This window comes from Eucalyptus grandis, chromosome 6, assembly GCF_016545825.1.
Source record: "Eucalyptus grandis isolate ANBG69807.140 chromosome 6, ASM1654582v1, whole genome shotgun sequence".
Lineage (NCBI taxonomy): Eukaryota > Viridiplantae > Streptophyta > Magnoliopsida > Myrtales > Myrtaceae > Eucalyptus > Eucalyptus grandis.
In genome coordinates, this window is record NC_052617.1 from 19,217,126 (window position 1) to 19,237,808 (window position 20,683).

The following is a 20,683-nucleotide window of genomic DNA, read 5'->3' on the forward strand; positions in this document are numbered from 1 at the left end:
AGAGATAAGATGGCACATCGTGCTAGACCATGCATATTCATGGGCTATCTAACCTTGCAAAAGGGATATCGGCTTTACGCACCATCTACAGGAGATTTCTTTGTAAGCTAGGATGTTGTCTTTCATGAAGATGTTTTTCCATTTTCGAAGTTAACTTCCTTATCTAAAGATGAGAAGACAACGAATAGGCAATTCTAATTGGAAGAGGATTTATCTTCCAGAGGAACATTCATTGTTACTTCCCCTCCAAGACCAACTGATATATTGCCTCCAATGCCTGTTGAGAGTGCTATAAAAGATTCCATTGAGAAGCCTCCTGTAGAAGAGCTAGCACTAGAAGAACCAGCACAGTTGAGGGATATTTCAAAAGCAAGAATTACTGAAGAATCATCCTTGACACAACATGAGCCACAACAGCGCTCTAGTCGAGCTACTTGTCCACCTACTTAGACGAAAGATTATGTATGCAGTTCTTCAAGATCATCATGTACTTGTTACCCTATCTCGTCTTATATTTCCTTTGATAGATTATCGCCAGAACATCTATGTTGTATAAGCCGTATTTCTGAAGAACAAGAACCTTTTAGTTATAACGAGGTAGGAAGTGATCCTTGTTGGCAAAAGGCCATGGAGTCTAAATTACATGCCTCGATGGAGAATCATACTTGGGATGTTGTATCATTACCTGCTCATCGCAAACCAATTGCATGTAAGTGGGTATATAAGATTAAATACAGAGCAGACGGCTCTGTAGAAAGGTACAAAGCTCGGTTGGTGGCCAAAGGCTTTACACATTGAGAAGGTTTCGACTACCATGAAACATTTTCGCTCGTAGCAAAGGATGTCATGGTTCGTACTTTTTTATCTGTTGCTGCTTTTCGTGACTAGCCACCTCATCAAATGGATGTCCATAATGCCTTCTTGCATGGTGATCTAGACGAAGAAATATACATGGAGCTTCCACCAGGATTACAGAGACAGGGGGAGTCTAAGGTATGTCGTCTCCGCAAATCTCTTTATGGATTAAAGCAAGCTTCTTGACAATGGTATGCCAAGTTCACCAATGCACTTATGGCCGTTGGGTTCAAATAGTCCAAATATGACTATGCCTTATTCACCTGGACGAAAAGTATGTCATCTATTTATTTGATGATCTATGTTGATGACATACTTATCATGGGAAATGATGATTCTGCTGTGAAGAAACTCAAAGGGTATCTGCATTCCACTTTTCATATTAAAGACTTAGGGCCACTTAAGTATTTTCTTGGGATTGAGATAGCTTGTTCAGATTAGGGAATCTCACTAAGCCAGCGGAAATTTGTAATGGAGATCATATCAGAAGCAGGACTATCAGGCTGCAGACCATCGGTTATTCCTATCGAGCAAAATGCCAAACTGACTTCCATCGACTATGATACTAGCATATCTTCTCCTTTTGATGATCCATTGTTAAAAGATCCCTCAAGATATTAGAGACTTGTAGGGAAACTGATATATCTCACCATGACTAGGCCAGACATTTGCTATGCAGTACAGACTCTTAGTCAATTTATGCACAGTCCGAAGCAATCTTACATGAATGCAGCCTTGAAAATTGTGAGATACTTGAAGATGTGTCCAGGCTTAGGAATACTCCTTTCTCAAAAGTGCAATATGGAAATGACGGCCTATTGCGATGCAGACTATGCCACGTGTCCTATGAGCAGGAGATCTATCACTAGTTTTTGTATCAAATTCGGGGAATCGTTACTTTCATGGAAGACAAAGAAGCAGTCTACTGTGTCCTTATCTTCAGCTGAAGCCGAATATCGATCTATGGCCAAGACTGTTTGTGAAATTGTCTGGTTAAGGGGTCTGCTTTTGGATCACGGGGCACAAGTTAAAGGACTGACTTTACTCTTTTGTGACAATGATTCAGCACTCAAACTTGCAGCAAATCCTATACTACATGAGAGGACCAATCATATAGAAGTCGATTGTCATTTTACTCGAGAAAAGATTCAAGAAGGAATTGTCGAGACGAGAGGAATCAGAATCTTGGAGCAACCCGCGGATATATTCATTAAACCTCTTTGTCAAAGACAACATGCATATCTTCTAAACAAGCTAGGCGTCTTGGACATATACAAGCCACCAGCTTGAGGGGGAGTGTTGGAAGATATGATTTAGTAGATTTGTATCAATAGGGAATCAAGTTTATTTTAGGATTAGAAAGATAGGAGAATATCTAATTTCCTTTTATTAATTCTTTCTTTGTAATTAAATACAGGATGTTGTACAGAAATTACAATACAGAATGAAGAAACAATTTTTCTTCTATGTCTTATGTTTTCCTCACGAATCCAGAAGACCTTCTTCTACTTCATCTCCTTTTGTGATAGATTAGCTTCTTTTTGTTAATCTAATCGAAGGCCCTTTACTCAGCTTGTGAAGTATTTATGTTCTTGCCTCCCCCACCACCACCTCCCCGCATTATCATTAGGTCCCAATGAGGAAAGAAAAGGAAAGGAAAGGCAACAAAGGCGGGCTTGAAAGGAGGAATGAAAGAGCTTTTGCTTTTGTTGGAGAAATCGTCCTGGAGTATTTTGAAGCTAACAAAACGTTTCCATCAGTCTAGTCTGAAGATTTGCAGACTCTACTATTTAAAGTTTGAAGACCTCCGGACTGCCAGACTCAAAACTCAAAGTCTATTCTCATTGACAGTTTCTAATCCGTCGAAGAAGGGCTATTCAGAGCTGGGTGTTTCATTAAGGATTTGACCTTATCGACTGGAGAAGATCTCTTGGCTGGATATGACATAACAGATTCCTTTATTTGAATCAAGATTGATTAAGGATCCAATGATTGGCGAAGTATACTTGGAAGGTTCTACTTATGGAAACCAAGATCTTGATTGTATGGGCGAGCAGGATTGATGGGCTATCGACATGTTCCTTAAATAGCTCGAATGATCTTTCTAATTGATTCCGTCCAACGGGTAGATTGGAGGAATTCATTTGGTAAGTGCCAACGGGTATGATGGCATAAAGGAGTATAAAAGTAAGACGTTCCAATTGTTCGAGTGTGAGCGCGATAGAAGAATTCCAAAGTCTGAAGCTCTTTGTTCTTAGTCAATTCATTTACTGAGGGAAATCGTGTACGCAAAAGAGAGCTTATATTCTGAGAAACCTTGAGGAAGTGTGGTAGAGTTTCTACACTGTGGAATCAAGGGAGAGACTTGCTGTAATAACTCTTTTGTTCATAGTGAAATCCAGCCGGTGGGCTGTTAGTGCGAAAGAGTGGACGTAGGCTTGGAATAAGCTGAACCACTATAAACCTTGTGTTCAATTTTCTCTTCCCTACTCTTTAGTTTACTTTGATCATAATTCGTTTTGTTAACCAAAAGAAAACTTCATTTCTATTGTCTGCTTAGTATTGCTCTCTTATTTCGAGAAATTATTTTTACACCTATTCACTCCCCTCTAGGTGCTTATACTAGCTATCTCAATTGGTATCAGAGCCTGTGTACTCACTTTGTTTGAAGTGTTTTACTTCAGAGTTAAAGATCCATAGCTAGTATGTTAGCTTTAGGGCTGGTAGAAGGGCAAAGCAATACTAGACCGCCTTACTTTGATGGAAATGAGTACAACATATGGAAAAACAAGATGAAGGCGTTCCTAAGATCAAAGGATCCTCTGGAATGGGACGTTGTAGAAAAAGGAATCATTCCTAAAACTGCATCTGTCTCAGAGAGAGGAAAAGAAGATGTTGAATCTAGTGGCATGACAGGAGATTCAAATTGCTTCATAAAGCTCGTGCAAGTAAATGGTGGAAAAGTCTCATTTAGAGGAAACAACGAAGGAAGAATTGTGGGATTTGGAACTGTAAAGATTGGAAACCTCACAATAAGCAATGTTTCCTTAGTGGAAGGACTCAACTACAACCGCTTTCGCATCGGGATCAGCATGTGTGATACCGGTTTCAAAATCAACTTTCAAGAGGGAATATGTTCGGGAACCAGTAAAGATTCTACTCAGTCATTCATAGGTCGAAGACATGGAAATATCTACCTCTTGGATGTGAAACCAGATGAATTGCAATGTCTAATCTCAATACAAGATGAAGCGAACTTATGGCACAGAAAGCTTGGGCACATCAATATGAAGCAGATAGCCAAAATTTCAGCAAAGAAGCTTGTTCGTGGTTTACCCAATCTATCATACCAAAAGTTTGATCTATGTACACCATGCATATTGGGAAAGCAGGTAAGAAATTCCTTTAAACCAATAAATCAAGTTTCCACTAATCGTGTACTGCAGCTTCTGCATATGGATCTCTTTGGACCAACCAGAACTCAAAGCATTGGAGGTAAGAAATATTGCTTAGTGATTGTGGATGACTACTCACGATTTACTTGGGTATATTTCCTGACAAGTAAGTCTGAAACATTCTCTTACTTTGAAAAGTTTGCTAAAAAGGTTCAAAATGAAAAAAGTGTATGTTATTTCAAGTATAAGAACAGATCATGGAGGTGAATTTGAAAATCAAGATTTTACAAAATTTTGTAATGAATCTGGTTTTCAGCATTTGTTCTCCTCTCCATATACTCTAGAACAAAACGGAGTAGTGGAAAGAAAGAATAGGTCGCTTCAAGAAATGGCTAGAACTCTTTTAATTGAAAGTAACATCTCTTCACGTTTTTGGGTTGAAGCAGTTTCTACAGCATGTTATATTATTAATAGAGTTTTTCTAAGACCAATTCTGGAAAAAACCCCCTATGAGTTATTCAAAGAAAAGAAGCCTATTGTTTCATATTTTCGTGTGTTTGGATGTAAATGCTTTATATTGAAAAATGCAAATGATCGAGTTGGCAAGTTTGAAGAAAAATCAGACGAAGGCATCTTCATTGGATATTCTACCTCAAGCAAAGCCTACAGAGTCTACAACAAGAAATCTCAATTTGTGGAGGAATTAATGAATGTCAAATTCCAAGATTCTATACAAAACAAATCTATTCGAGACTCATCTTGAAGAATCGAACTGCTCCGAGACTCTACAAAGTCAAAATCTCAAGAAGCGGCTCGAGACTTGAAAGACCAAAGCATCAAATGATTGTTGAAGATTCAAATGAAGAAAATGATCATCAACCCGACAAATCAACCAAGAATCGGAAGCATAAGTCCAGTCATCCCAAACATCTCATTATTGGCGACATTAATGAAGGAATTCGCACAAGATCCAAAAGGCGCGAAGAGTCTAGTGCTGTGGCTCTTATTTCTGAAATAGAACACAAAAGCATAGAAGAAGCTTTATCTGATGAAAGCTGGATTGAAGCTATGCAAGAAGAACTCAGGCAATTCAACATTAATGATGTCTGGGAGTTGATTCCTAAACCGAAAGGTAAATCTATTATTGGAACTAAATGGGTTTTCGGGAACAAGATGGACGAGAAAGGAAAGGTCATAAGAAACAAAGCAAGACTCGTGGCTAAGGGATATACGCAAGAAGAAGGGATAGACTATGACGAGACTTACGCACCAGTGGCAAGGTTAGAAGCAATTCGATTATTACTTGCTTTTGCTTGTTATAAGAATTTCAGGTTATTCCAAATGGACGTCAAAAGTGCTTTCCTGAATGGATTTATCCATGAGGAAGTCTATGTGGAACAACCACCTGGGTTTGAAGACCCAAGGAAACCAGACTTAGTATTCAGACTGAAAAAGGCCTTATATGGTTTAAAGCAAGCACCTCGAGCTTGGTACGACAGGCTGAGTGAATTTTTAATTCAAAATGGCTTTGTAAAAGGTAAAGTAGACACTACTCTGTTTATCAAAATAGAAAACAAAAGTTTTCTGCTTGTTCAAATCTATGTTGATGACATTATTTTTGGATCCTCTAATGAAAGCTTGAGCAAGAAATTCTCTAAGTCTATGCAGGATGAATTTGAAATGAGCATGATGGGTGAACTAACCTTCTTTCTTGGACTTCAAGTGAAACAATTGAAGGAATGGACTTTTATTCATCAAGAAAAATATGCTAATGATCTTGTCAAAAAGTTTAGACTGTAAAATTGCAAAAAGACTGAGATACCAATGTCAAGCTCTTTGAAGATAGACAAAGATGAAGGAGGAAAGAAAGTTGACTAGAAGCTATACAGGAGTATCATTGGTTCACTTCTTTATCTTACCGCTTCTAGACTCGACATTTTGTTTAGTGTTTGCATTTGTGCAGATTTCAAGCGGATCCAAAAGAATCTCATCTAAGTGCTGCAAAGCGTATTATCAAATACATTGCATCAACTTCGAGCATTGGTCTTTGGTATCCTAAAAGGGAGACTTTACTCTTCTCGGATATTCAGACGCAGACCTAGCCGGATGCAGAGTTGATAGAAAGAGCACCTCGGGTACCTGTCAACTACTTGAAAGCAGGACAATATCTTGGTTTTCAAGGAAGCAAAGTACAGTAGCTCTTTCTACAGCAGAAGCAGAGTATGTAGCTCTTGGAAGTTGTTGTTCACAAATTCTGTGGATAAAACAACAGCTAAGAGACTTTGGAATTGAAGATTCATGCACGAAGATTAACTGTGACAACACCAGCGCAATCAATCTCACCAAGTATCCAATTCTTCACTCAAGAGCAAAGCACATAGAGATTCGACATCACTTCATCAGAGATCATGTTCAAAATGGAGAAGTTTCGATTAAGTTTGTTGACTCAAAAAACCAACTGGCAGATATATTTACAAAGCCTTTGGAGAAAAATCAATTTGAAATCATCCGTTCCAGACTCAACATCTTGAAGTTTGAAGAAGTTAAAGTCTAGAGACTTCTAGACTCAGACGATCAGGTTTTTCTTTCATAAGTTATTTTACTTTCCTATATCTCAAATCTCATCTCGAAAAGGTACATCATCAACCGTGTTTGATTATTGCTATCTTTAATTGACGTGATTATTGCAACGTTTCCTTTTCGAAAAAAGGAGTTATTTTTGAAATGACAATTATCTAGTTTTTCGAAAAAAGAGCAGTTATTTTTTAAAAAGGCATCTTTTTACTTCCTTTATGACGTTCCGTATGCCTCTCTTCGATTGTTTTATACACTGTGTTTCTTCTTCGCTTTACTCTCAAAAACCCTAAGAGAGAACCGATCTTCCATTTCCGTCTTCTTCTCTTGTTTAATCTTCGAAAAGTTATCATCTTTCTTGGGAAAGTCAAGCTTGGAATCTTTCAAAGACTGTGAAAGATGTCGTCTCAAAGGAAGTCTTCGAGGATCGCAAACAGGGGACCACAACAAATGCGTGAGGGGCCTACGCACTTTGATCTCACCGAGGAAGAAGAGTTTCCTAGTCAGCAACAGAGCCCACAACATTCTCAGCAGCGTCCATCTTCTCCATCTAGACAACAGGAGGTTGCTCGACAAGAAGAGGAAGAAATAATTGAAGATGCAAACTGTAAGAGTCTTTAAGCCCTCTTTTACCTACAAACTTTATCGTGCTTTAAAAAGGGGTGGAACTCCTTTGAACTACATTGACGAATTTCTGAAAGACAAAGGGTACAAAAATGAAACCTTCTTTTTACACACAATGGAACGGTTGGGAATTGCCCCTGCTGGATCGGCAGAAGAAGCAATGGCAAATATTCCAATCGATCCTCGTGTTGGAGGGCTGAATCAAATAGATGAGAATGATGATGATAAGTTGTACAGTCAGTTTCAACCGAGAATGGGTGTTGCGGCAAAAATTCGAGGAAAAATGACAGACTTGTTTCGATCGGAGGAACAAAAGCATCTATACTCTAAGTTGTTGAAGCATGGGGTGATAAACCCTAGAAGTGTAGACTTTGATTTCCTTGATGCTGTGAATGTTAATTTGAGGGAAAAATTCAGTCTTTTTCAACTTGAACAGTTCTGTTCTAACTCTACAGAAACCTATGTTGAACTCACTGCTTATTTCTATTCAAATCTTAGTTTCTTGGATGCGAGTAGATTCTCTTTTAGTGTCCGAGATCAGGACTATGTGGTGGATGTAGATATGTTGGCTGATGTGATTGGGGTTGAGAGAGGGAGATATCAACCTATCAATGTCTCTATTGCTCGTACTACGTTGGAACTTGTTAAGGATAGAAGGACGAGAGGGCAAGGTTTCCTACTCAAGGATGAGTGCATTCAACATTCTCGCTTCACAAGATTGTGATTAATTGCCTCGAGACCAAAATCTACTTCAAAGACTCGATGTTTCAAACTCGAGGCAAAGCTGATGTATGCCATCAATCTTTGGGAAAAAGTTTTCTTTTCCTCATACTATTATGTTCCACATGTATAGAGTAGTGGTGAAGGACAAGGGTTAACTTTCTTATCCAGCTCTTGTGACAAAGTTATTCAGACATTTGAATGTTCAGCCTCCACGAATTCTTTGTGTTCGATCGTGTGATCAAATGGTGGTAGGACTGAAAATGGTGTCTAAAATGCGTCTGAAGGAACTCAACAAGGCGTTGGAGAAATTCAAGGAGAAAAACCCCGTCAAAACTCATCAAATCTCTTTGGCAGCAAAAAGAAAAGGGAAGGGGCCCATGGTTGCTTCATCCAAGAAAAGAAGAGCTCTCATCGTTGAGGATGAAGATGATGAGGAAGACATCACCATTTTTGCTATGGCATTGAAGAACTTGAGTCGTTCTGTTCCAGAATCAATGGAGAGACAAGATAAGGACACAGATGAGACAGAACAGAGGACTGGAGAAAGAGAAAATTTAAAAGCAGAGGAGAAAGAAGCTGAAGAAAGAGATGCAGAGGAGGAAAGTTTTGAAAAAGAAAAAGAAGAGGAAAGAAGAAATCAAGAGGAAGGAGAACATGAGAAACTTTCTTCTCCACCTGAAGGCATGGAAACAGGGGGAGACCATGAGAAAAGAGGAATGTCCTCATATCCTGCTACCAGTGAGGGAGTCAGTCGCTCTCCAGCAGATCCAGAGGACATCTATGCCTCTCAATTTCCTAAGGAGGGACATGATGTTTCATTGCCCAATCTGCGTGACTATGCTGATTTGCCATCGTCTGCCTTTACTCCATCTGATCGTGTAGAAGCCAGTATGCAAACTGATAATTCAGCAGACTTTCGCAGAATTCTTGATGTTCTCTTGGAAATGCGGGGTCAGATATATGCTCTGGGATGCAAAGTTCAGAATTTGCAAACTGCAGGTCAAGCTTCTTCAGTTTCGTTAAATGATCAGATCCAAGCCCTTTCTCTTCAGATTCAGGCAAATGCTAAGGGTGAAGAGGTGGCTCAACTGAAGGAAGACTTGAAAAAGCTGGAAGGCATTGTCCAGTCAATGGGAGATTTCCAGCTTGTTTGTATTCCCAAGCATTCTTGAATCCATTCTCTTTCCATCTCAACCTTTTTTTATGATGACAAAAAGGGGGAGAGATGCAAGATTTGAAACTTTTGATTTATTTTGATGTTTGTTTTGTTTGACTTGACTTGACTTTTGTGTCTGGATGTGGATTGAATTTGGGATTTGGGTTTGACTGTCTATATTAAGTACTATTGATATCTTATGAATGGCTTTACTCACATGCAAGACTAACCTATTTTCTGTGGTTGCAGATTCTAGTGTTATCATTAAGCCGTTTATCTTTATAAGAGATCAATATTTGTTTGAGTAATGTTTTGCAGGTCAAAGTTATCCAAATCTGCAGGAAAGTTTTGTCACCATCAAAACGGGGGAGATTGTTGGAGAAATTGTCTTGGAGTATTTTGAAGTTGACAAAACGTTTCCATCAGTCTAGTCTGAAGATCTGCAGACTCTACTATTTAAAGTCTGAAGACCTCCGGACTGCTAGACTCAAGACTCAAAGTCTATTCTCATTGACAGTTTCTAATCCGTCGAAGAAGGGCTATCTAGAACTGGGTGTTTCATTAAGGATTTGACCTTATCGACTGGAGAAGATCTCTTGGTTGGATATGACATAACGGATTCCTTTATTTGAATCAAGATTGATTAAGGATCCAATGATTTGCGAAGTATACTTGGAATGTTCTACTTATGGAAATTGAGATCCTGATTGTATGGGCGAGCAGGATTGATGGGCTATCGACATGTTCCTTAAATAGCTCGAATGATCTTTTTAATTGATTCCGTCCAACGGGTAGATTGGAGGAATTCCTTTGGTAAGTGCCAACGGGTATGATGTGTGGCATCCGGGAATTTCAACCCGAAATATTGATTTTGAGGGAAACGATATTTGACTTTGAATGGCCATAGGGACAATTACATCATCGGCCACGATATTTTATCTCTTGGACCAAACCCCTTATGAAAATGTTAATTGACTGTGAGAATGTTAATTGATTTCTATAAATCAAAATCAAAATCAAATGCCCTAAAGTGGTGTAGGAATTATGGGCTTATTATTGATATTTTCTATGGGCTATTTAAATTGGACATAGGATAATTTGATAAAGAAGACTTTGTTCTTGACTATGCACTTTATAGATTTGATTTTATGGATTAATGTCACAAAGTCTTTTGGTCATTTTATTATGCAATTAGGTATTTATTTAAATGAGGATTAAGATGTATTATTAAAAATAAACTTGGGCCATTTAAGTTTGGGCTTTAGGCCCAAGTGAGATGGGCCTAAAGTGGGCCATAAGCCCGGCCCATGTCGATGCATGGAGGGGGAGGAGGAGGAGCCGCATGGCCTCCAAGTGTCTTCAACAAGGGAGACACTTGTCTCCTTCTTAGGGACAAGTGTCCCCCATGTAGGATAATAATGCATGCATATATATATACAACCAAAGAGAGAGAGAGAGAGAGAGAGAGAGAGAGGGAGTGGCTGGTTTTGAGAGAGTGAGAGAAAGAGAGAGTTGCGAGAGAGTGAGGAGCCGAGAGAGAGAGGGAGAAGCCGAGCAAGGGAGGAGGTCCGCTCGTCCGTCGCCGTCCATCCGCTCGTTCGCCGCCGTCCGTGTGCCGTTGTTTGCTCGATTTTGGAGGCAAGTTGGGATTGATTTCCACTCTTGCATGTGTGCCTTGTATGTGTGATTTGTTGGTGGTAGGTTTCGGATGTTAGGGTAGACAAAACCGAAGCTAGAATGTGACTTGTTCTTGAGTATGCTTGCTGTTTTCGTATGAACCGCCTGAACCAGAATCTTGTGAGAGCTTGCATGCATGTTTCGAGTTGAATTTTGACTTTGATTCCTTCATGAAAGTTGTAACCAACATCTTAAAATACAACATACTAAAATTTGGTGCAAAATGGTGGAGATTTAAGGGGTCAAACCCTCATCCTACGAAGACACTAGATCTGGAACGTTTTTGCTGACCTTTTGGTAGATCTGTGGTTGCATGTCCATTTTTATCAAGAATCTCTCTTCGACTTATTCATGAAACTTGTAGAGAAAATCTTAAAGACTAATATACTCAAATTTGAAGTAAAATGAACAAGTGTAGCCTAGTGAATCGATTTACTCTTGAAGACGGTAAATCTGGAGACGCGGTACTGGACACCCGAGACTTCATGGACCCATATGGTGACTTTTATTTAAAAATTTGACTTAGATCCCTTAATGAAAGTTGTATGGAACCTCTTGAAGTAAAACATATCCAAATTTCAGAGGAAATGAAGAAGAATAAGTGGGTAAAAACTCGGTATTTCGGAGATGACTACACTGGACGTTTCGGTGTGAGAACCAGAAGCTTCGGACGACTATAGGAAATTATATAAAACGAATCTAGCCTAAAAGTCTTCACAAAAAATCTAATTTAGTGTCTTAAATATAACCTGGTAAAATTTCATAATTTTCGGAGGTCGTTCGGATATTTTAATCGAATTATTTCAAAGACTGCGCAATCTGTTTCTATCCGAAATTGCATGCTGTACTTGTGTGAAACTCTTTTGGGCATGTGTTCTTCATGAAATTGTTATTTTATTGTCTTACCTAGTACATGCTCTGATTTTTTGATTTTTGAGGATCATATTGATATTTAATTTAAATGATTTCCAAAATTGTGCAAGCTGGAATTTAGTAAATTTCAAAAAGGCATGATATATGGACTATTCTAAGTTGTATGGATTCCATGGATTGTATTGTCTTTAGTGATTGTATCTTGCTGCATGTATGATGATGATTGGAGATGCATATAAGAATTTAAAAAGGATGAAAGTGATCTTGTTTGCCATTACATCATATGCCATGCTAATTTTGAGACATAAATTGGTGAACATGAACAATGATAAATGAGGAAATTGTTGGAGGCGGTTGATAATGCCCCGGGAGTGTTGGGATGCCTGGTGGCCTAGTGGCGTAATTCCGGAGGGTCCTCGGGAGTTTTGAGATGCCCGGTGGTATATGGTACGTAATTCCAGAGGAGGGGGGAATCCTGGTGGTATGTTGGTACGTAATTCTGGAAGCCCCGGAGGTTTGTGCCCGGGGGGATGCCTCGTGATGCTAGTTGGGATGCGAGATGCTCGGCTAGGGAGTGTAAATGCCGGATGCCCGGTTGTATCTTGGATACATGCCCGGAGGTTCCTCGTGATGTCAGTTGGGATACGAGATGCCTGGAATGTGGGGGTGCCGGATGCCCGGTTGTATCTTGGATACATGCCCGGAGGTTCCTCGCAATGCCAGTTTGGGTGCGAGCGATAAATGTGGGATGCAAATATTGGTCCCGGGAAAGAGAAATGTGGCGGCCCAAAATGAAAGAATAAAAATGGGGAAATTGAAATAGAATTATGCATGGTATGGCAACATGTATGCATGTGTGACATGATGGTGGTGAGTGCATGGATGTATGTGCACCTATGGCATGATGGTAAATGTATGACATGATGATGGTGAGTGCATGGATGTATGTGCACCTATGGCATGATGGTACATGTGTGACATGATGATGGTGAATGCATGGATGTATGTACACCTATGGCATGATGGTACATGTGTGACATGATGATGGTGAGTGCATGGATGTATGTGCACCTATGGCATGATGGTAAATGTATGATATGATGGTGATGATTACATGAGGATGTGTGTACATGTGGTATGATGACATATGCATGGCTCCAAGGTAAATTATGCATGGATGCTTGAATGATATGTCTTATGCTATGATTGTTATGATTGTATTGTGTGATGCATTGAGTGGTTTATTGGGTCATTTACTTGTTGAGTGACTGTACTCACCCCTTCGGGGACCAACATTTCAGACTAGATAAGATACATCTGCTGCCACTGCCATCGGTAGATGGATCGGGTGGTTGGATATGACCGCGAGGAGGAGGATAGCAAAGGAATGAACTTTTGGACGCTGACACTGATCGATGGACTTTAAGTATATGACTGTTGGAGGAGATGTCGGTCATCTTTTGAAGTGTAGCCGAGTATAGAAGACTACGGCATTTTGATGTACTAATGAATGATGTCCATCTGGTCTAAGTAAATAAAAGTGTTTGGCTTTTATCTATAAATGTTTAGTAGGTGTGCATCGTTTTCTGAATATAGGGAAGGGAGTTTGTTGGATGTGCTTCCGTATATGAATTGCGCAAGGGACCTATCAAAAAAAAAATGTAAACCCCCATGGTTGTATGGACCCACTGCAATTGAAATGATATCAGAGTGACATGTTAATAGGGAAAGTGAAAGGTAAGCGAACTGTGGTGACCCTAACGGATCGGGGGCCGTCAAGGGGTGCCACATGATGGCATAAATGAGTATAAAAGGAAGACGTTCCAATTGTTCGAGTGTGTGCGCGATAGAAAAATTCCAAAGTCTGAAGCTCTTTGTTCTTAGTCAATTCATTTACTGAGCGAAATCGTGTACGCAAAAGAGAGTTTATATTATGAGAAACCTTGAGAAAGTGTGGTAGAGTTTCTATAATGTGGAATCAAGGGAGAGACTTGCTGTAATAACTCTTTTGTTCATAGTGAAATCCAGCCGGTGGGCTGTCAGTGCGGAAGAGTGGACGTAGGCTTGGAATAAGCCGAACCACCATAAACCTTGTGTTCAATTTTCTCTTCCCTACTCTTTAGTTTACTTTGATCATAATTCGTTTTGTTAACCAAAGGATAACTTCCTTTCTATTGTCTGCTTAGTATTGCTCTCTTATCTCGAGAAATTATTTTTACACCTATTCACCCCCCTCTAGGTGCTTTTACTAGCTATCTCAGCTTTATCCTTCTTCAACCGAAAAAGATGACAGCAATGATGATTCGAATATCTCACCACGTAGAAGATGCTGAAGACCTCAGCCCCTATGTGGACAAGCCAAGCGTTGGAGTTTCGCTCGATGAAGGTTGAGATGATGAGGAATTGGACGAGGCCGAAGAAGTAGGTGTAGGACGTGACTGAGAGGCGGGCCGGGTACTTCTTTAGCACTAGCGCTTGAAGCACTAGCCACCCGGACCACGACAGGTAGTGCCCGATTAGGTACACGCACCCCAGCGTCCAGTTCTTGCCCGCCGCGTCCCTGAGTGCCAACGTTGTCTGCCATGTCGGGCTCGCTACGTGCAACGGCGGCTTCGGGCCTTGTATGACGGGGCCCTTGTACAACGTGATCACCGAGGCCCCAATGATGCATAACGCCATCCCGAGGACCTTTGCGAGGCCGTCCTTTCCGTCCAACCGCACTTTCTCTATCCTAAAAATCAGATGACATCGAGATTTCAGAAGCCCCAACTAATTGAGTATATGCGCACGATTAATGTCGGGAAACATCGAGACAAGCATAGTTAAACAATGACATATGTTTGATGTCGTAAGTTCGAGCTTGCTTGAGTACGGCGGCCATGAGAAAAGTAATGGCCGGGACCGAGTTTTGAATGTCAGATGCAAATGTAGCGAAGTGTTATCAAGTCCCAACAAGTAGAATCCTTGGTTCGCTGTGATCCTGCCATATCATGTACATCATGTTGGAGAAAACTCCTATTAGATTTTGAAGTTAACAAAACTTTCCTAGTTCTATTCTCATTTTCATTATGAAGATTACGAGACTTCTGTGTAATTCTTTCAAAGTCTATCTTACATCAGAAGTCTGCTCCACTCTAATAAAGACCCAGACTGAACGCAAGAAAAGAATGAAGACATAATCAGACTTAGGATTATTTTTCTTCAAGGCTTCAGTACGAACATGATATATCTGGCTTTCTAGTTTAAAATATCACTTACCTTTGTGGTTATCTTTATTGGAATCAATCACGGAACGGAAAAATCATTTTTGGAAGGCAAGTTTATTTGGAAAGAATCTACTTATGGAAATCAACATTCTAATTATATGGGCGACGGGATTATCAGACTTTCATCTTAATCTTCAAACAGCTCGAGATCTCATTGATTGATTTTGTCCAATGGATTAATTGGAAGAATTCCTTGGAAAGTGCCAACGGTTGAAAATGCATAAATGAGTATTTAAAGGAGGTTTTTCAAGTCATTCAACAAAGAGCGTGAAAGAATAATTCCAAAGTCTGAAACTTCCTAATCACTTGTTCCTCCTCTTATAGTGCTCAAACTTGTATTCGAAAGAGAGAGAAACTCAAACTCAAAAGTGTGACTTTGTGAAAGCAGTAGAGACTCTTCACTGAGAAGTCAAGATTATAAGGCTGTAATTTTCTTTCGATTCATAGTGAAAACTAGTTAGAAGGCTGTCAGCGTGAAAGGGTGAACGTAGGCTTAATCTAAGCCGAACCACTATAAATCTCGTGTTCATTTTCTCTTTCCTAAACTCCTTTACTTTATTTGTTGTGATATATTTATGTGTTTCAAAATAGTTGTTAAAATCTGAATTCCTTCAAAGTATGTTATTCATCAGACTCAGTTTAAAAAGTAAAGTATTTTTACTACATTTTGCAAAATTTATTTTCATATCTATTCACCTCCCCTCTAGGTGTTTATACTAGTGCTTTCAATGGGTATCGGAGTTTGTGTGCTTATTTTGTAGAAGTGTTTTACTTCTAAACTAAAGATCTTCTATGGCTAGTATTCTGGCTCCATGATTGGTTGAAGGACAAAACAACACCATACCTCCTTATTTCGATGGAAATGAATATAATGTGTGGAAGAACAAAATGAAGGCATTTCTCAGATCCAGAGATCCTCTGGAGTGGGATGTTGTTGAAAAAAGAATCAATCCAAAGGCAACATCAACTTCAGACAAAGGGAAAAAAATGATTGAGAAAGATGCTAATGAATCCACACAAGCTGAAATTATCAAGAGACAGGCTCTTGATGCAAAACCAATTTATTCTTAATACTGTGCTTTGTCTCCCACTAAATATAACCGAATTTCTTCTTGTGAAACAACAAAAGAAGTTTGGGACATACTACATGTTACCTATGAGGGGACTGACCGTGTGAAGGAAACAAAAATAAATATTCTGCTTGGACAATATGAAGCATTTAGAATGAAGCTTGGAGAATCTATTTTTGATATGTTCAGTCGCTTTATAGAAATTGTGAATGGCCTGGCTTATCAAGGTTAATCAATTTATGGACCAATGAAAGTCAACAAAGTACTGCATGGACTTTCAAAGGACTGGAATCATGTGAAGTCTTGAATCAGAGAAACTCAGAGGATCATACCTCTATCAGTTGACGAACTAATAACACACTTCAATCATACAAAATAGAGCACATCAATGATGAAGAAGACCTAAAAGGTAAGAAATTAATTGCCTTAAAATCTAATATTGATTCTAATGATACATATTCGGATGATGATATGGACGATGAGGAGCTGACCCTTATAATAAAAAAATTTAGAAAACTAAATAGAGAATGGAAGAAGATTGAATTGGAAGAAGCAAAGCACGCAAAATTCTCAGAAGAGACCAACTGAGGACATTGAAACTAACAAGGATGTTATATGCTTCGAGTGTAAGAAAAAAGGGGCATATTGGATCAAACTATCATTTGTTGAAAAAGAAGAAAGGAAAATCTGAGAAGTATAAGAAAGCTCTTAAAGCAGAAACCTGGAGTGACACAATGTGAAGAAAGCAAAGAAGAATTTGCAAACATATGTCTGATGGCTGACTCAGAGTCAGAGATAGACACTGATTTAGATTCTGACAAAGAAATCGAGGTTAGTCACTTAGAAATTCCTATTAAAGTCTCTATGTATATAGGTGAACTTTGTCTCAATCTTAAATCCTCTCTTAAAAGGATCTCCAAACTGAAAAAGGAGAATTCTAAGCTCAGGCAACAAGAAGTGTCTTGGAAAGAAAAGTTTGAAAGTCTGAAAAGAAGCTTCGACGATTTGAAAAAAATTCCGATTCTCTTTCAAAAGAAAAATGTTGTTTTGAAAAGGAAAGTTTCAGATATTTCAAAAAGGTTTTCAAAAGGATCAGAAAAATTGGAGAAAATTCTTACAGCTCAAATACCCTATTTTAATAAATCTGGTTTGGGTATGAATAATGAAACTATTCATTTAATTGATTTTTCTAGAGTAAAAGAGAGACTTAGACAAAAACCTGTAAAGACATTTTACAACAATCATTTTCAAAAAATGTTTGTAAAACTTGTTGGCCGAAGTGCTCTCAGATGCTCTAAGGGTAGCGGTTTAGAATATTTTGAGAAAAAAAGTCCCAAAATTTGGAGACCAGTTAAGAAAGATTAGACATAAATTGTTTTTAACACTAACACCTCTGGACCCAAGAAAATCTGGGTACCAAATAAAGTTTGAGTTTTTCTTCTAATTGCAGGTCACTATTAAAAGAAAAGTTAAATTGTATTTGGATAGTGGCTGTTCTAGGCATATGACAGAAGACTCAAGTTGCTTCATAATGCTTGATAGACTAAAAGGAGGAAAAGTTTATTTTGGTAGAAACAACAAAGGGAAGATTATAGGATATTGAATAGTGAAAATTGGAAGTCTGACTATCAATAATGTTTCCCTGGTGAAAGGTTTAAATTACAACCTTTTGAGTATAAGTCAGCTTTGTGATACAGGCTTCATAATAAACTTTCAAGAAGGCATTTGTTCTGGAATTAGTCAAGATTTCTCTCAATTCTTTATTGGACGAAGGCATGGCAACATATATCTTCTGGACATAAATCCAGAAAATTCATAGTGCCTTATTTTTATTCAAAATGAAGCAAGTCTCTGGTATCGAAAGCTTGGTAATGTAAATATGAAGCAGATTGCCAAAATTTCTTCTAAGAAGCTAGTTCGAGGGCTTCCTAATTTGGCTTATCAGAAGTCTAAGTTATGCACTCCTTGTGTCTTAGGAAAATAGGTCAGAAATTCTTTTAAACTAGTAAATTAGGTTTCTACCAACCGTGTTTTACAGTTTCTTCATATGGATCTCTTTGGGTCAACAAGAACTTAGATTCTTGGTGAAAAGAAATATTGTCTAGTAATCGTGGATGATTATTCACGTTTCACTTGGGTATTCTTTTTGGCAAACAAGTCTGAGACTTTTTCATATTTTTCAAAGTTTGCCAAGAAAGTTCATAATGAGAAAGGTTATGTTATTTCAAGCATAAAAACAAATCATGGAGGTGAGTTTGAAAATCAGGATTTTGCAAACTTCTGTGATGGATATGGTTTTCAACATATTTTCTCTTCTCCATATGCTCCATAACAAAATGGGGTTGTGGAAAGGAAAAACAGATATTTACAAGAGATGGTCAGAACTCTATTGATAGAAAGCAAAATATCCTCTCGATTTTGGGCAGAAGCAGTTTCTACTGCTTGTTATATTATCAATAGGGTATTTTAAAGGTATATCCTAGAGAAGACTCCCTATGAAATATATAAAGGAAATAAGCCAAATGTTTCTTACTTTCATGTTTTTGGCTGTAAGTGCTTTATTTTGAAGAATACAAATGATCGATTTGGAAAGTTCGAAGAAAAATTGGATGAAGGAATTTTTCTTGGCTATTCAATGTCAAGCAAAGCTTATAGAGTCTTTAACAAGAAGACTCAATTTGTAGAAGAATCTATAAATGTCAAGTTTCAAGATTATGTGTAGAATCTACCAGATCAGATTCAACTTGAAGAGTCTGAACCAGTTCCAGACTTAATAAAGTCTATTTCCCCCGAAGAGGTTTAGTCTTCTGGAGTACAAGCAGAACAAGAAGATTCAAATGGAACTGAGGATCAACAGATTCTCAAATCAAATATCAACTGGAAGCATAAGTCAAGTCATTCAAAAAAACTCATCACTGGCAAAATTGATGAAGGGATCTGCACTAGATCCAAAGGAAAAGAAGACTCTAGTGCATTAGCACTTGTTTCTGCGATAGAACCAAAATTAGTAGAAGAAGCATTGACTAATGAAAGCTGAATAGAAGTTATGCAAGAAGAACTCAGACAATTTAGCATCAATGATGTGTGGGAGTTGATTCTAAAACCCAAAGGCAAATATGTGATTGGAACAAAATGGGTATTCAGAAACAAGATGGATGAGAAATGACAAGTAATCAGAAACAAAGCAACGCTTGTGGTAAAAGGATACACACAGGAAGAAGGGATAGATTATGATGAGACATACGCACCAATAGTAAGGTTAGAAACGATTAGATTATTACTTGCTTTTGCTTATTATCAAAAATTCAAGTTATTTCAGATGGATGTTAAAAGTGCTTTCCTTAATGGATTCATTTAAGAAGAAGTTTATGTGGAACAACCACTGAGATTTGAAGATCTAAGAAAACCAGACTCTGTCTACAAACTAAAAAAGGCATTGTATAGTTTGAAGTAGGCCCCATGAGCTTTGTATGAAAAGTTAAGTAAGTTTCTAACAAGAAATGGCTTTGAGAAAGGAAAAGTTGATACTACTTTGTTTATAAAAAGAGAAAGATTTTCTGCTTGTACAAATTTATGTAGATGATATAATCTTTGATTCTTCTAACGAAAATCTTTGCAAGAAACTTTCAAGATCTATACAGGATGAATTTGAAATGAGCATAATTGGTGAATTGACATTCTTTTTAGGATTGCAAGTTAGACAATCAAAGAAAGGTATATTCATTCACCGGGAGAAATATGTCAAAGATCTTATCAATAAATTTGGATTGAAAAATTGCAAGAGAACATAAACTCCTATGTCAAGCTCATCAAAACTAGACAAGGATGAAGGAGGAAAGAAAGTAGATCAGAAACTATACAGAAGCATGATCAGTTCTCTTCTTTACCTCACTGCCTCTAGACCTGACATTTTATTCAGTGTGTGCATCTATGCTAGATTTCAATTTGATCCAAAAGAATCTCATCTAAGTGCTGTTAAACACATCATCAAGTACGTTGCGACTTTTCCAAAGCTGGGTCTATGATATCTAAAAGAATGAGATTTTACTCTACTTGGTTATTCTGATGCTGATTTAGCCGATTGTAGAGTCGACGGAAAAAGCACATCTGGCACTTGTCAACAGTTGGGACAAATGTTGGTATTTTGGTTCTCAAGGAAACAAATTACGGTGGCATTATCTACATCAGAAGCAGAATATGTTACTCTTGGGAGTTGTTGTTCTCAAATTCTATGGATAAGACAACAATTAAGAGACTTTGGAATGGAAGAATCCTGCACAAAGATTAGATGCGACAACACTAGTGCTATCAACCTTACCTAGAAACCCAATTCTTCACTCAAGAGCAAAGCACATCGAGATTCATCATCATTTTATAAGAGATCATGTCCAGAATTGTGAGATTATGGTTCAATTTATTAATTCAAAGAATCAATTGGCAGATATCTTCACAAAACCTTCGGAGAAAAAC

The 20,683-nt window shown here is 38.3% G+C and overlaps 1 pseudogene; it reads right to left on the reverse strand.

The window, feature by feature from the left end:
- Positions 1 to 20,683, reverse strand: part of LOC104448795 — a 32,338-nt pseudogene that overhangs the window by 4,402 nt on the left and 7,253 nt on the right.